This window comes from Balaenoptera ricei, chromosome 2, assembly GCF_028023285.1.
Source record: "Balaenoptera ricei isolate mBalRic1 chromosome 2, mBalRic1.hap2, whole genome shotgun sequence".
In the NCBI taxonomy this organism is placed as follows: Eukaryota; Metazoa; Chordata; class Mammalia; order Artiodactyla; family Balaenopteridae; genus Balaenoptera; species Balaenoptera ricei.
In genome coordinates, this window is record NC_082640.1 from 81,349,324 (window position 1) to 81,365,348 (window position 16,025).

The window sequence follows — 16,025 nt, forward strand, 5'->3', positions numbered from 1 at the left end:
TAAAAGATTAATAGCAGGAAAACAATAGAGGGGAAAATGAAGAGTAAAACACATAGTTTTCATATAAGTGGTAATTTACTATGTTATGCTATTGACATATGCAAACCCATTTCTTTGCTTTCAGCAACTGCCAACTTTATTTTCTTAATTGCACTCTTACTACATTTTCCTCCTGGCAATTATGACCTACTATAGATTTCACATTCAAATGCTCCATTCAAATACCTTGCCCAAGGGATGTGATAATTGGCCAGGAATATCTTAATTAGTTTTAAGAGAAAAAATTGTTATGCTTAAATATAACATTCTCATTATAGGTATTTAAAAATAAAGAGTTAGGTACACAAAAACAGGATCAAAATTGTGTCAAATTCCCAATTATTATTGGGGAAATTATGTCTATACTCTATTGGTATTTGAAAATTCATGAATATGGAAATAAGTCTGGATGTTCTTCTGTGGGATTTAAGTCTTACTGCTGTGTAGTTTTAAATGATTCAAAATTTTTTATTTGATTACCTATCATGTTCTAGGAGTGAGGATTCAACTACAAATGGGATTATAAAGTTTCTGACTCCATGAAGCTTGTTTTTAAGTTTAAGAGCAGTGTTTTTAAACTGCTGGCCCAACTCAACAATGGGTCATAAAATCAATTTAGAGCACTATAACTAAAATTAAAAAAATATATATATATAATTTTAGTTAGTATATTTACATATATATATACACACATATAAATTGAAAAACAGAATAAGGAATAAAGTTTGAGGGCTTACATTACCTCTACACTTGTCAAGACTCCATGTGTCATGAAACTTTTGTTTTGGTTGTGTGTGTATCTGTGTGTGTATATATACTGTGTTATTGTAAAAATGTAGTTTTTGCTTTGGATTGTGACCCAAACGCTTACAAATAGTTCCATAAAAGAAAGAGAAAAAATTAGCAAATAAGTGAATAAATAACTAGGCTAAATAAAATGATTCAGATACAGTAAGTGTTTGAAAGAAAAAGGGGGGTGGATTTTGTGGGAGTGGAGTGAGGGATGGGATGGTCAGGGTAGGTTATGAAAAGGAATGAAATGTGAACTAAGACCTGCAGGGTGGGAAAGAGCCTGCTATACAGAGAGCAGGGAAGAGCTTTATAGGTGGAAGGAAGAGCCAGTGTGAATGCCCTGCTGTAGAAGCAAATCTGGCCCAGATGAGGAATAGGCATGAGGGCGGTGTGGTTACAGATAAACGAGAGGGAAAGGGAATGAGATGCACTTGGAGGGTGAATAGATTCAGTCTACACAGCATGTCATAAGCCATGGTTTTAAAAATAATGGGTTTTGGTTGACTGAAAGGGGAAGATTTTGGAAGCTTTTATATGCCAGAGAATGTCTTGATCTAATTTAAATTTGTGTGGGTTAGTCTGGATGTTATGAGCACAATGGATTAAAGGAAAGCAAGAGTGGAAATGTGCAAAATATTTAGGGGGCTATTACAGCTGTCAAAGCAAAGGAGGTCTGTGGCTAGAACTAGTTGGAGGTAGTGGAGATGAAGAGAAGGGTACAGAGCTAGGTATGTTTTGGAGGTAGAACAAGTATCGTTTGCTTATGGATATCTGTGTGTTATGTGTCTGTGGATGGTGGTAGACGGAGAGAAATAAAGGAATCAAAGATAATGGCTAAACACTATACAAATGGTGGCATCTTTTGCTGGAATGGCAAAGGCCAAGACAGGAATAGAATTTGGGTGGGGAGGTTTTAATTCTAGAGGTTCATTTTTAACAGGTAATTTTGAGATCTAATAGACACAGTTTTCGTCCACAGCACTGATTCAATTTTATAATTATACATTTATTCGTGTAATTATTTGCTCATTATAGAGTAAAAAGTTCCTCGAGGCAGGAGTCATGACTGTTTTGTTTATTTTGTGTGTTGTATTGATCCGTGCTTTCCCAGCATAGAGCAAGCATGCAGGGAATATCTACTGACCTAATGACATATAGGTGTTGTTATTAAAGAACACTTTTATGAACGTCAGTGATGGACTTTCCTTTGGTGATCATTTTTTTCCAAAGAAATCAAGTTTTAACAGAAGAAAAATTCTACCTGCCTAATGGTGAGGCAAGAACAATGAGATGTCTTTACAGAACCATGAAGCTAGGGTCGTTGACCAGTTAATCACTTGCTTCTACACACCAGCCTTCTAGAACAGTTGTTTCTCACACTTTAGCACACATGAGATTCATTTGGAAGTCTTGTTAAAATAGGGAACGCTGAACCTTAGGCTCAGAGTTTCTTATTCAGTAGGTCTGGGGTAGGGTCTGGGGATTTGCATTTCTAACCACTTCCCAGGGGATACTGGTGATGCTGGTCCGGGGGAAATCAGTGCTCTAGCAAGAAAAGGTTCTTAATCTGGGGTTCACAGATCCCTGAAAAAAGTCTGCAAAAGCACTGTGGGGGATTTACACACACATCCCTGAAAAGAGATATACACATTTTTCATGTATATGCTATGTGCATCTTTCTGGTGATAGACCCAGCATATTTCATGAGGTACTCAAAGGCCTTCAACACTTAATTAAGAGTAGTGCTACTCAATCTTGGATATATAACAGAACTCCCTGAAGTCTCGGCTCTTCTATTCAATTGCTGTGTGATTTTGGGCAAAATACTTAACCTCTCTGTGCCTCAAGTTCTTCATGTATAAAATGGAGCTAATATAACAGTACTTACCTTATGGGCTTGTTATGAAGTTCAAATAAGTTAATATTTGCATATCATTTAGAGAAGTACTTAATAAGTGCTAAATAGGTGATTGCTAAATAGGATTATAAACCTTAGAGTATTCTTTTTTTTAAAGTCTAGGATCCACGCCTGGTGATTCTAATGCACAGCCAAGGATGACAACCACTGCTCTGTAATGAAAAGAGAGCAAGAGATAGATGAGTGCCTTTCTTGAGAATGTGGTGTTAATTTCCTCTCAGCGTAGCAGACTTCCCTTCCCAGAGGAGCTTTGCTAGGAAACTAGAGAGGGCTAGCAAGAGCCCTAGCATCTTGGAAATGAATTTTCTTCTTAAAACCTCAAGAGCTGGTTCATGCTGACCTTTTTTCTTGTGGTAGGGGGAGGGGCTGAGGCAAAGCAGCAGAAGGAAGAAAATTGGTTTTATCCAAGCTATTTCTTTTGTTTAAAATCAACGCAAACAATAAAAGCCTGTCCTAATATAAGAAAATACTAACATTATAAAGAAATGATCAGAGAGGTAAATACTAACTGTGTGAGCAAACTAACCTTTGAAATGACACCAGCGACCCTTGCCTCCTGTAGTTCATGTCCTTGTGTGCTCCCTCCTACACTGAATGTAGCTGAACTGTGTGATTAATAAGATATCACAGAAGGGACAAAGTCTAACTTCCCAGGCTAGGTTGGAAAAGACATTGCAGGTTTCCCATCCTGTGTCTTGCGTTGTTCACTCTGGGAGAAGCTAGCTGTCACACAGAGAGAACAGTCAAGCAGTTTGTGGAGAGGGCCACAAAGAACTGAGGCCTCCCACCAACAGTCCATAGTGGCTTGACAGCCATGTGAGTGAGCTACGTGGGAGAGCCACGTGGGAAGTGACTCTTCCAGCCCATCAAGCTTTCAGCAACTGCAGCCCTGGTTCCTATCTTAACTGTAACCTCACAAGAGACCCCAACCCCAAACCTCCTATTCTGCAGAAACCATGAGAGATACTACATTACTGATTTATGTTTTAATTCACAAAGTTTTGGGATAATTTGTTACACAGTGATACATAACTGATGAACTAAACTTAAACTTTTATTTTTTAGATGCCTGAGCTGAGAGTTTCCCTTTGGCTATTTTGGTGCCACTGCAGGTGATCTGCTCATTTTATTTTTCCTAACCCTTTAAGCCCATGTAAGATACAAGGAAATGGTTAGCTAGTAAAATAGGCATACTCTACGGGGGAGAGAAAGAGAACTCAGTCTCCTGCTTTGTGTTTTCCTGAGGCCTCACATCCAGAGAGAAAAAAAGTAACAAGATTCTTGAGCTGTACCAAGCTCAACAGTTAGGGGTCAGCTATGCAGGACCCTGAATTGAGTCGACAAAGTCTAATACTATCTTAAAAGAAAAATGCAAGAAAGCTCAACGTTTCTTAGGAGCACAGATGGCCAGGTTGCCAATCTAAACCCCCCTGAACTGTTGGTGTCCAGTACTGTTCTTTATTTCAAAACCAAATAAACCAAAGAATAATGTGAGAAACGAGTAGATTTTTCCTGGTTAAGACTGAGTTTGGGCTGAGAGAAAATGACCATGAAGACCTTTAAGTGCTATTTATATACTGGTCATATAACAATTTGAAATAGCTGAATAGGTGACGCTCCATCACTTGGTTCTAATAAACCAGGTTACTTGGCTTTTGGAAAATAATTTCCGTTTACCTGAGATTTTGCTGAAGTTCATCACCGTGGGGAGACAGACTTAAAAACTGTGGCACTGAACCTGAGAACATACATGGGGTGTGTCTGACCAAAATATGTGCATATGCAGCCAGAGAGATCACACCCATAGCCTAAATTAACTTAGACCTGTTCTTGCTGTGTGATTACCTTCTGAGTTGGAGATGTGGGGACCCAGAAAAAGTGGTTGACCAGTTAATTACATCCTACTCTGATATGCTCATTTCTATCCAGGGAACACAATATAGTACTCAGATCAGCACATTTTAATTAATTTTTACCAAAATCAATTATAAGGCGAGTTGGTAGGTGATTACAGGGTGAGATTAATGACAGCATTACAAACACTCCTGAACACTTATTTTTTTCTTTCCTGTTATCTAGAAGCCAAATATTGTAGTCAGCATGTTCTAGATTCATTATACACACAGCTCATCCTCTCTGTCTATTCCAGAAATTCAAAACAAGTAGTTTCAACTTAATCATGGGGGGCAGGGAAGAGGAATTGCCAGAGAGGAAGCAACTGCGAAATGCATTTACTCTTAAGTGTGAGCAGGGCTCGGGGCTCCCCAGTTGAGGTCATTTGAATGAACACTGATGCTTTCCTTTAGAGTAAAGATGAAACGAGGCAAGAAAGCCCTAACTGTCTGAGAAATAACATGTTTAGAAGGTGAAAAGCAGAGTCAAATAAGCTTCATGTCTAGTTTCCATTTTATTTCCTTTTAAGTGTGTGCCCACTTCCAGCTCACCAGGGTAAGCAGGATTTAGTTTGCCATCCCCACTCCTCCCAGTTTTTAATTTTAATGCTTTTTCTCCTTATTCTGATTTCAGGTCTTTTGGAAGGGCTAAGCAAGATGTCCCAAACACCTCAGTGTGTTCAATCTGCTGGAAAGTCCTGAGTGCACCAGGTGTTCGAGAGGATAATAAAGAAGGGGTGAGGGACTGGTGGGGAGTAAGAGGAAAACATAAGACAAGTGGAGGAAGGCGGGGCTGAAACCTATCTGTCTACCTTGGTCTTGCCTTGGCTTTTTAACATTTACTTTCACTGATTTTTATTTCCCTATTAAATTCCAGGGGGGTTGGCATTTAAAGGTTTTAGACTTTAGATTATATAATTTGACAGCTAATTTTTATTAACCAGCCTGTGACATCTGTTTGATGGCTAAAATTTGGCTCTATCTCATAGAAGTAGAATTTTACCATATGTTTTGTATGCTGTGCTTGCTAATGTGAAATAGTTTGTCATATGTTGGGAAGCCTTTGGCTAAGGATTGAATCTCAAAGGCTTATGTGATGAAAGACATCTTGTTGAACTGAAGCTTTAATATGCTGTTTCCCAAATATCAATATGGACAATTCGAGTGATGAATAATGTACTTTAATATAGAATGTACTGGAAATATATAGAAAGTTTTAACAATGTGCATTCCTGGGCTCTAATATAGATGAAAATCACTCTGAATCATGTAGTTAACCTACACACACATTCATATACACACTGTTTTAATGCACCTTGGATTTTCATTGAATGATTATTTATTGAGCCCCTATATGTGCCAGGCATCTGTTAAGGACTGAATATGGTCAATGTGGTCCCTTCCCTCAAAGAGGTCAAAACTTCATATAATTGAGAATGTCACTAGTAAGAACCACCTATGCTACTTAATAAAAATTTTCTGTAAAATATATATGAAGCATGCTGGACAGTTAACTGTGGAAAATACTGTTATGCAAAGCCTTACCAATATCCCCAGTTAAAGTCACACTGAAAAGAAGAATAAAACATAAATAGATGGCAAAGCTAGTTATCTCCTTTCTATAACATTTAGCTTTTACAGCATTATGGTTCAAAAAAAGCATTAAATGTTTCAAAATACATTGAGTTTTGCTCTATTCAAAATAATAAAGATTTAAAGAAAGATGTAAACATTATAGGAAATTTATTTGCCTTTGTTGTAATTTGACTCCAAGACAAAAAAATGAAAAATTACTTGACATGAATGGTGTATGAGCTTCTGTTTTTCCTTTGAAAAGGAGATAAAACAAAATAAGCAACTTTTTCATTCTTTTCTAATGAAGGGTCACTTTCCTCTAAGTTACTGAATACACCATGGACTTTTCTTAACCTAAGAATTGTATGCCTACTTGGCTGAGTCATCAATATCTTTCTTGTCATTTTTCTCCCATTGAGTTTCATGCTAATGGACTTGGCCCAGTCCATTCCCTTCCTCCCTTTATTTTCTTGAAAATTACTTTTTAATTCTCTTCTCCTTTTAAAAATTATTATTTTAATTCTTCTTTTCTATTTACTTACAAACTTTTAAAAATTGATATTTACAAATGGGTCTGCTCCTTGAACTTGTTTTTCTTTCCTAATTTGTTCTTACATAGTTGATGCATCCATACCATTCCTCCACTTTAACTTTTCATTATAAGGGACATTTTTCTGACTTACTTAAATATCTTCAAAAATCATTGTGCATTCACTGGTCAGAATGGCCACCATGAAAAAGTCTACAAATAACAAATACTGGAGAGGGTGTGGAGAAAAGGGAGCCCTCCAACACTGTTGGTGGGAATGTAAATTGGTGCAGCCACCATGGAGAAGAGTATGGAGGTTCCTTCAAAAACTAAAAATAGAACTACCATACGACACAGCAATCCCACTACTGGGCATATACCCAGAAAAGATGAAAACTCTAATTTGAAAAGATACATGCACTCCAGTATTCATTGCAGCACTATTTACAATAGCCAAGACATGGAAGCAACCTAAGTGTCCATCAACAGATAAATGGATAAAGAAGATAGTGTGTGTGTATACACACACACACACACACACACACACACACACAATGGAATATTACTCAGCCATAAAAAAGAATGAAATAATTCCATTTGCAGCAACATGGATGAACCTAGAGATTATCATACTAAGTGAAGTAAGTCAGACAAAGACAAATATTATATGATATCACTTATATGTAGAATCTAAGAAAATGATGCAAATGAACTTACTCACAAGACAGAAACAGACTCACATAGATAACAAACTTGTGGATACCAAAAGGGAAAGAGAAGGGGGAGGGACAAACTAGGAGGTTGGGATTAGCAGATACACATTACTATATATAAAATAGATAAACAACAAGGACCTACTGTATAGCACAGGGAACTATATTCAATATCTTGTAATAACCTATATTGGAAAAGAATCTGAATATATACATTTAACTGAATCACTTTGCTGTATACCTGAAGCTAACACAACATTGTAAACCAACTATATTCTAATTAAAAAAAAAATCATGTGTGTTCAGCTCAACAATGGAAGAAGGCACTATGTTGATTATATATTCCCTAGATTACTAGTTCTTAAATCTTAGTATGCATCAGAATCACTTGGAGATCTTATTTAAAAAAAAAATCAAAAACAGATTGCTGGGCCTCAATCTGAAACAGTAGATGTGGGGGTGGGACCCAAGAATTTGCATTTCTAACATCTTCCCAGGTGATGCTGATGCTTGCTGGTCTGGGAACCACACTTTGAGAACTACTGGCCCAGTGAACCAGGAAAACTTAAGAAGTACCAGTGTACTGGTACAAATACACTTTGTTCTTTTTTTTATTTGGGGGTGTGGGGCAAATATAACACAGGATCCCTCAAATAAGCTGCCACATATGAACTGATACATCAATCCAGAAGTCATGTTTCGGTTCATGGTTTGACTCATGTGACCTGCAATTTAAATGAATAGAACTGGTCTTATAATGAACACTGAGAGTTAGTAACCATTTACTTTTGTTTTGTTTTCATTTTTTGCCCATTAATCTAGACTTGGAATTCTGTGTGAAGATATGTCAAAACAAATTCGTGGGTTGCTGTAGAAAAGCAGGTGGGGACTGATGAACAGAGTGTGACTGGAAGAGGTATTTCACAATTTGTTAAGAAAGCAAAGCATTATAATGCTACCGTCTTCTCTTACCACATACAAATGCATGAGCAACACACACACATACACACACACACACACAGTTTCTGTGGGTAAATCAAAGGTATTTAGGTGTTGTTTTTTTCCACATCTGTGATTATTAAAACCTTCCTAGAACTGCTACAACCACAACATGTGGTAAAAGTAATTATCGGGACTACATACTTAGAAAACATTTCTCCTTTATATGAATGATTGTAACTGGTTTGTGTGATTTGTGCCAAATTGTGACCGGAAATTTGAGTTTGGGAATGGAACGTATATCTTTGCTTTTGTCTGTTTGTAGACATAGGCTTATATTCATGCATGCATTCATTGATTCATAACATTTTTTATTAAGGGTCAGAGAAAGGGAGAGTAGGAAGATTCATACAAAGATGAATGAGAGCTCAGGGCACGGTGGATGTTGTATCTGTGAAGTATAACACAAGCATAAATGGTACAATAGGAAGTATTCAATATTAAGGGAGAATAGGGAAGAAGTAGGTATTTCTCAGGGAAAACTTGACAGAAGAAACATTTGAATTGGACTTTGAAGAACGCATGAGTCTTTGCTGGGGATGGCAAGTAGGAGAAAGCCTGGGCGGGGGTGAGGGACATCATGCACACCTCCTGGGGAATAAACTTGTATAAGGATTTCAGGGAAATTTTAAACAGGTGGACGTAGGTAGAGCATATAGTATGTGTATGGAGCAAAGTATTAAGCACTAGGGCTGAAATCAGGTACAGAAAGGAGAGGAGGGAGCTGGTGTAATCTAGGCTAAGGAATTTGGACCTTATCCAGTGGTCCAGGAGGTGTCTACAAAGGAAGAACCATATCAGTGAAGGTAGAAGCAGGAAAGATAATGTGTCTGAACAAGAACAGCAGTAAGAATCATAGAAAGGAAAGTTACTGAAGAGAATTTCATATATAGAGCTTTCAGTATAGATGTGCTAATAGGACGCAGAGAAGAGAAGAAGTCAACCATGATTTCCCAATTTTTAGTTGAAGCAACTGTACTGTTTATGATGCTATTTTATAATATCAGGAATGTAGAAGTGTCTTAAAGTTGTGTTGAACTGTCTCTGTGGCATTCTGGCAGCCATTGCCAAAGTACCTAAGTCTTAGCAAAAAAGCTTTCAGAACAGGAAAATGACTTATTAGTCATATGAAATATAGGATAGAATTTGTTCAGGTATAAGACATTATCCACTAAAAGCTAATATTTTATCAGTAAGTATTGTATTATTTCTTTGAGTCATTCAACAGTTGTTTCCGGACAAGAGTAATATTGAAGATTCTCAACAGGATGAGGGAAAGCCACCTGTCATCTCTCCTTGGTTGAGAAATACCAACATCTCTGTTATTTATGGGAATTTCTGTACCTCTGAGGAGTGTTGCAACAGGGAAGGACAAACAGGTTGAGAACCACTACTGTATGAAAAGGAGGCCAGAGAGACCCTTTACAAAGTGCTCCCAATCTTGGCTCCAACCACAGTCTTTGAAGAATACAGAGGCATAGCTTTAATCTCTGTCATTCCAATAAGGTTAAGAAAGATTGAGAAGAGGAAACAGGAGACGAAAGAAATCAGTTGTTTCCAGGGAGGTTTTACTGATTGCAGAAATTAGTCGGAAGCCAATCTTTTCTACCAAAATGTGAGGATCAAGATAAATTGACAACCAGTGATTTGTGAGAGTAAACTTAAAAATCAGCAGAAAATTACTGATAGGAAGACAAGAAAGGTGACAAGTATCAAATAATAGTTTGAGGTAGACCAGGTATGAGCTAGACCAGAAAGATGTTAAGGACAAGAATATTCTAAGGGAGGCTAGAGAAGTTCATGGGCCAATAGGTCAGTTCTTTCCGTATAGCCAAAGTGGTCAGCGAGATCAGGAGAGATGTGACCATGACTTTGTGTTCTCATTGTTTTTGTGCCTACAAGGTCAAGGGCAATGTTCTTAAATGCACAGAGTGGCCTGAGACCTGTATGTGGGTGAAGGGCAATAAAAAAATTATACTTCTTTGAGAGAAGGCCTCCAAAAATAAATGTAAGAGAATAAGATATTCTAAAGATATTCAATATGCAAATACTCAAATTCATACATCAAGAGAAGATAGTGCATGGAAACGGTGAGAGCAGAGTTAACGGCAACAGTTGTGCTTATTAGGATGATGAGATAGAGAAAGATTACAAAGGCAGTCTAACAATTTTCACCTATTGATGAGGACCAACATGATAACTAAGCAGCAGACCAGAAAGATTGGTGATGAAAAGATAGAATGTCCAGTGTTAAAGCCTTGCTGCTACTCAGTGTGTGGTGCACTAACCAGATGCCTGGGCATCATCTCAGATTTTGTTAGAAATGGGGAGAACCAACTACCCTGCCCCCAAAAAGGTCTACTCAACCAGAATCTGCATTTTAACAAGATTCCCGGGGACTATTGTGCACATTAAAGTTTGAGGAGCTCTGATCTGGGAGACTTTAAATAAGGCCAGGTGAAAGATGATTGTATTTTGCATATCATAATTAATTCCATCTCTGCCTAAGTTAATTAAGTAAAACAGTCATTTTTAACTCATCTATTTTCAATGATTTTTAATTATTTTTCTATTCAAAGATTCATCTGAGAATTTGGCAAATGCCTTAGATACTCTTCTCCCATCCCATCCATCCTTACAAGTGGATGCAATTTCAGAATATAACTTAAAGCCCAGCCACAAATTCCATTTTAAGAAGCAGTATTTAAAGAATCCCAAGCACTCTTCTACAGAATTATTAATTAGAAACCACCTGAATGCTTGTGGACCCAATCCACCAACTGGCTGCTATCTTGGGGCCTAGCAGGGTTTGCTTTTAATAGAGACTTTGAAGACACCCACATATGTTACACAATCAGGGCCCTGAACAGGACTGCCTTGATTGCCAGGCAACCAAGTTCTATGGATACCAAGATGACATATACAACGTGTGCAGTCAGCTGCAATTGCCAAGTAAAACTTTCAGTCAGTTACAGGCATCTAGACATTTGGGTGGTATTATAAATCATCTGCAAGTTTTTGTTTACTAAATTGTAATCCTCAAGATTGTGATAATGGCTAATGTTTGAGTATTTATTATGCAGTAGGAAACTATCTGCTCCTCACCCCCGTATCTATCTCTCTTTCTTCCTTTCTCCTTAAAATAACCTTGTAAAGTAGGTATTTTTGTCCCTAATTTTAAAATATGGAAACTGAGACTTACTTTAATAAACTGTCCCAAATCATAGCTAACAAGTAAATGGAAAGTAGCGGAGCCTGAACTCACACATAGATCTAACTTACTGCAAAACCTGTATTTTTACCAGCCAGGCTAAAGACTATAAAAGTCTTTAGAATAAGTGCTTTAGAAAAAATTCTGCAAAACCAACTCTATTTCACTATAAAATGAAATATTTCATCAGAGACTTTTTCTTCCTACACTACCTTTTCCACAGAAAGTACATCTTTTTTGTAAAATCTGTAAAATAATTTATTCTGGTTCATTCAGCAAGTTATCACCAAAGTTTGATACTGCTTATCAAAGTTGTAAGGTGATTATTGTCAAATATGAAAACAAAATAAGATGGCTCATATAGACTGAGTAAAGTTGGGGGAAAAGTTATTTTATTTTTAAATTAAATTATTCTTTTCATAGCAGCTGATGAGTTCATGAAGTAAAGCAAAAAGCTGCATCAAAAAGCCTTAAGTCCATAAATTCTAACTCCCTTCTCTGTTGACCTGACTTCATCAGAGGTTACTTACAACTTGGGCTCAGATGCTTTAATCATAAGACAAACTATGTAGCCCAAATTATATAACAACACAGAGTCTTTCTAGGCCAATAGCCTGAAGCAGTCCTCCACAGTCAATTAATTTTAACAACATTCTATAAGGCAAATAGGGAGAGTAAGAACATTACTATCACATGCAAAAGAGCCTGCCAGAAGAATGTTTTTAAGTATATGCCCTCTATTCTGTAAGGTAGTCCTGGTCCTCATTTTCTTTAACAATTATGATTCATCTCACATTTTAAAAAATGTCAGAGTATGAAGCCATATATTACATTGAAATGGTGAAAGGGAAGGAGGGAGAGATAGGGAACAAATGAACATGGATTTGTAAACACTCTCCTAGGAGTTTTAGACCTTAAATGATCCCTAAAGGAGACTGTTTTGAGACTTTCACAGATCTTTCTCCATTTATATAATAATAATGCTCTCCTCCCATTAGCACCGTGATTTCGAAGTACAGTATATTTGAGGTATCATGTAATCCTCACACCAACCTGTGAACTCTTATCACCTTTTTATTGAAAGGAAGACTAATGTTTGGAGACGTTATACATTAATTGCTCAAGCTGGTGCAGCTCATAAGTGAGAAAGCTTTCTGAAACTGGGTTTTTCCCAGACTCAGATCTCTTGCTGCCTCCCAACTAGCAATACTACAAATGTTTAGTTTGAACGTAAGTATCTGGCTTTGTCTGCGAGGCTCTTTGTATAAGGTTGTCCCATTTGTAACTTGATTCAAGTAAACTAACACATACTAAGCTTCTATTAAGGTTCAGTGAATACAGAAATGACAAATACAATCTTTACACTCAAAAGCCTTCTCAGCTGGTGTAGAAGAAGATACATAAACCAGGAACTGCAATCTAAATTACTCCCTTACTATACTCATCATGCCTTCCTGAAAATGGGTGTGAATGTGCAAACTAGTGAACTGGACACTTTAGGTGAATTGTATGGGATGTGAATTATATCTCAATACAGCTGCTATTAAAAAAATAAAATAATAAATTAAAAAAACATAAAAAAATTTGTGTTAAGGAAAGGATTCTTGTCTCCAGAAAACCTAAGATAATCACAAAATAATTACTTATCCTTGATCTTGGACCTGACTTTTAATAATACAATCTCAGCATTTTGGGATACTGCTTTTGTACAAAATTATTAACCTCTAATCAATAAACATCCAACCAAAGTTATGGTGCTTTACGTGTAGCATTTCTAATTTCATTGTTGTTTCAAACAAACATTATATTTTTTGAGATTTACGTGTCCTAACATAAATATTATACTTAGTTGTCTAAAATTACTACTTATTTTTTAAAGCAAAGGTAACATAAAATAAAACATCCAATAGTTGCACAAATGTTATATAAATAAAGATAGAGGCCCTGTCCAAACGAAATGTGCACTGGTGGGCAGTGCCACTGTGGAACGGTCCCAAAGAGTCAAGTTCCTCTGAAATACGGGCAGGAGCGGCTCCTTGCCCACTGCCCAGCCCTCTGAACCAGTGTGAACTTTTCATTTTACAGGTGAGGACAATGAAACACAAAGGTGTTGACCTCTTAAAATGTTCCCAAGATCACATAGAAAAAGATCACAAACAGAAGTCTCTACTGCTTTTTCTACTACTCCATTGAGTTGGGATTAACTGGTAAAGTCTTCACTGATGCAACACATAGATATTAAGTAGTTTCTATTTTCTAGGCTTCATTCTAGGCAATATAGATATGTTGATAAAAATCACAGGCAAAAAATTTACACTGTGGCAAGGAAGACAGATAAGAAGCCAGCCCGAGTAAACAAGTAAATAAAGGATAGTAATTAGTTGCTATGCAGAGGATTAAGATAAGGTTATTCATGGAGGTGACTTTAGCTCCTGAGCCCTACATGGCTGCTTGTGAAGAGTGGTGGGAAGAAAAATCCAGGCAGTAAACGAGCTGATGAAAAAGCCCGAAGGCAGGAATGTGCTTCAAGTGTGCTGAGGAAAGTAAAGGAATCCGCGATAATCCTATGTGTTTGATTTAAGTAACTGGTCGAATGCTGGTGCCAGTAATTGCAATAGAGATGTGGGGAAAAGAAGCAGGTTTTGACAGGGGAGATTAAGAATTCTATATTGATCCTAAAAAAGTTTGAGATGACTGATAGGCAGTCAAGGAGGGTAGGGGTGTGTCGGGGATAGGACTAGGGGAGTAAAATGCTATCTGAAGAAACTGGTTCCTGTCTGACTTATACATTCTGGATCCCAAAGACACAACTGAAGCAGAGTGGTATAAAAGGATGTGGTTGGTAGGAGGCAGAGGTAGAGAAAGCAGGATTGATCAGTACAATGGAGAAGGAACGCTTCACTGCAGAGTAAGGAGTTTGCATCTCTGAGCAAGTTCTGGTATAATTTTAAGGATAAATCCTAATTTATCTAATTAGGTGGTAGACCCAGACTTTACCAGAAAATCAGGTATTAAAATCTATTGTGTACCTTCTTTTTCAAATCAGGAAAAGTACTGTATGTTTCCTCTGTGTGCCCTAGCAACAAGCTTACATTTTAGCAACACTAAGAAAAAAACAGTGGCACAATGAGCACAAACTCTATCAGTCATCTTCCACTCTGCGGTCCCAATGCCTGTTCTAAGCTGCCAATCTGAATAGGACATGTCCCTCCTGAAATCCCGTTATGGTCTGTCGTTTCTCTTCGCAGAGAGTCAAACTCCTCATCATGGCCCACAAGGCAGCACATGCTGGTCCCCGTCAATTTCTCCAGCCTCATTTCCTGCTACCTCTTCCTCACAGGACCAGCTGAGTTCTCTTCTCAAATGAACCTTGGGCTCACTCTACTTGTTAATGCTTTGTCCTTGACCAGGACAAGACAGAGATGCTTCTTGCTCATCTCTTCCCAAAGTGAACTCCTACTTATACTTCAGGTCTTTGTCAAGATAACACTTCCTCAGAGGAAGCTCCTCTAGAAAACCTGCCTTGCCCCCTTGTCCTAAGTCTGACTTAGGAGCTTCACCTCCAGATATTCCATCATCTTTAGCACTGACCACCCCCACGTTGCGAGGGTCTACATATTTGCAGTTGTCCTGCATAATCTTGTTGAGGGCAGGGACCATAGCTGTCCTGTTCATTGTTGTATCTTCCATACTGAGTGCAGTCTGGGCATTTAGCATCTAGGGGCTTAAGATATAGTGAATAAGTGCAAAGAAAACTTTCTACTAGATTTTAAATTCCTAGAGAGCAGGAACCTTAGGCTGGTTAAACATACTACCTCCAACTCTAAACACAAGGTGAGAAAAATAAAATAAAATAAAATAAACACAAGGTGAGTGCTCAAAGAAATTTATAGTTTTTCAACTGAGAGCTGCATTTCCCATGCTTTACATTCTATGATTTGAGTATATTGAAAGTGGAGTTTCTGGTGAAGAGCTCTGCCATTGTCCTTGCACCAGCTTTGGCTATATTTTAACCTGCCCAGCCATTGGATACCATTTCTAAGTCTAGGTAGACAAATATCTGAACTAATATTACTCATCTACCCTCTCAATATGGTCTGATTTATGCCATAAGTATTTATGCCATAAAGTATTCCTGCATCTAAACTTTGTCCTACAAATGAAATACTCACTATTATCCTGCAACTTAGACCATTTGATTTAAAATGCATTTCTTCAGGGCTTTTAAATACTTTGCTATCTTTATCTTTCCACAATGTGGAAATAACTTTTAGAACTAAACTGATCACAGTGATCGATGTTTTGATGCAACAGTTCCTTACATTTAAAATCAAGAACACAGAATCAGAATTTAACT

The 16,025-nt window shown here is 37.4% G+C and overlaps 1 protein-coding gene across 2 annotated transcripts in view; it reads right to left on the reverse strand.

The window, feature by feature from the left end:
• The window catches only part of UNC13C (unc-13 homolog C), a 596,809-nt gene that overhangs the window by 176,001 nt on the left and 404,783 nt on the right, over positions 1–16,025 (reverse strand). The window lies entirely within an intron of this gene.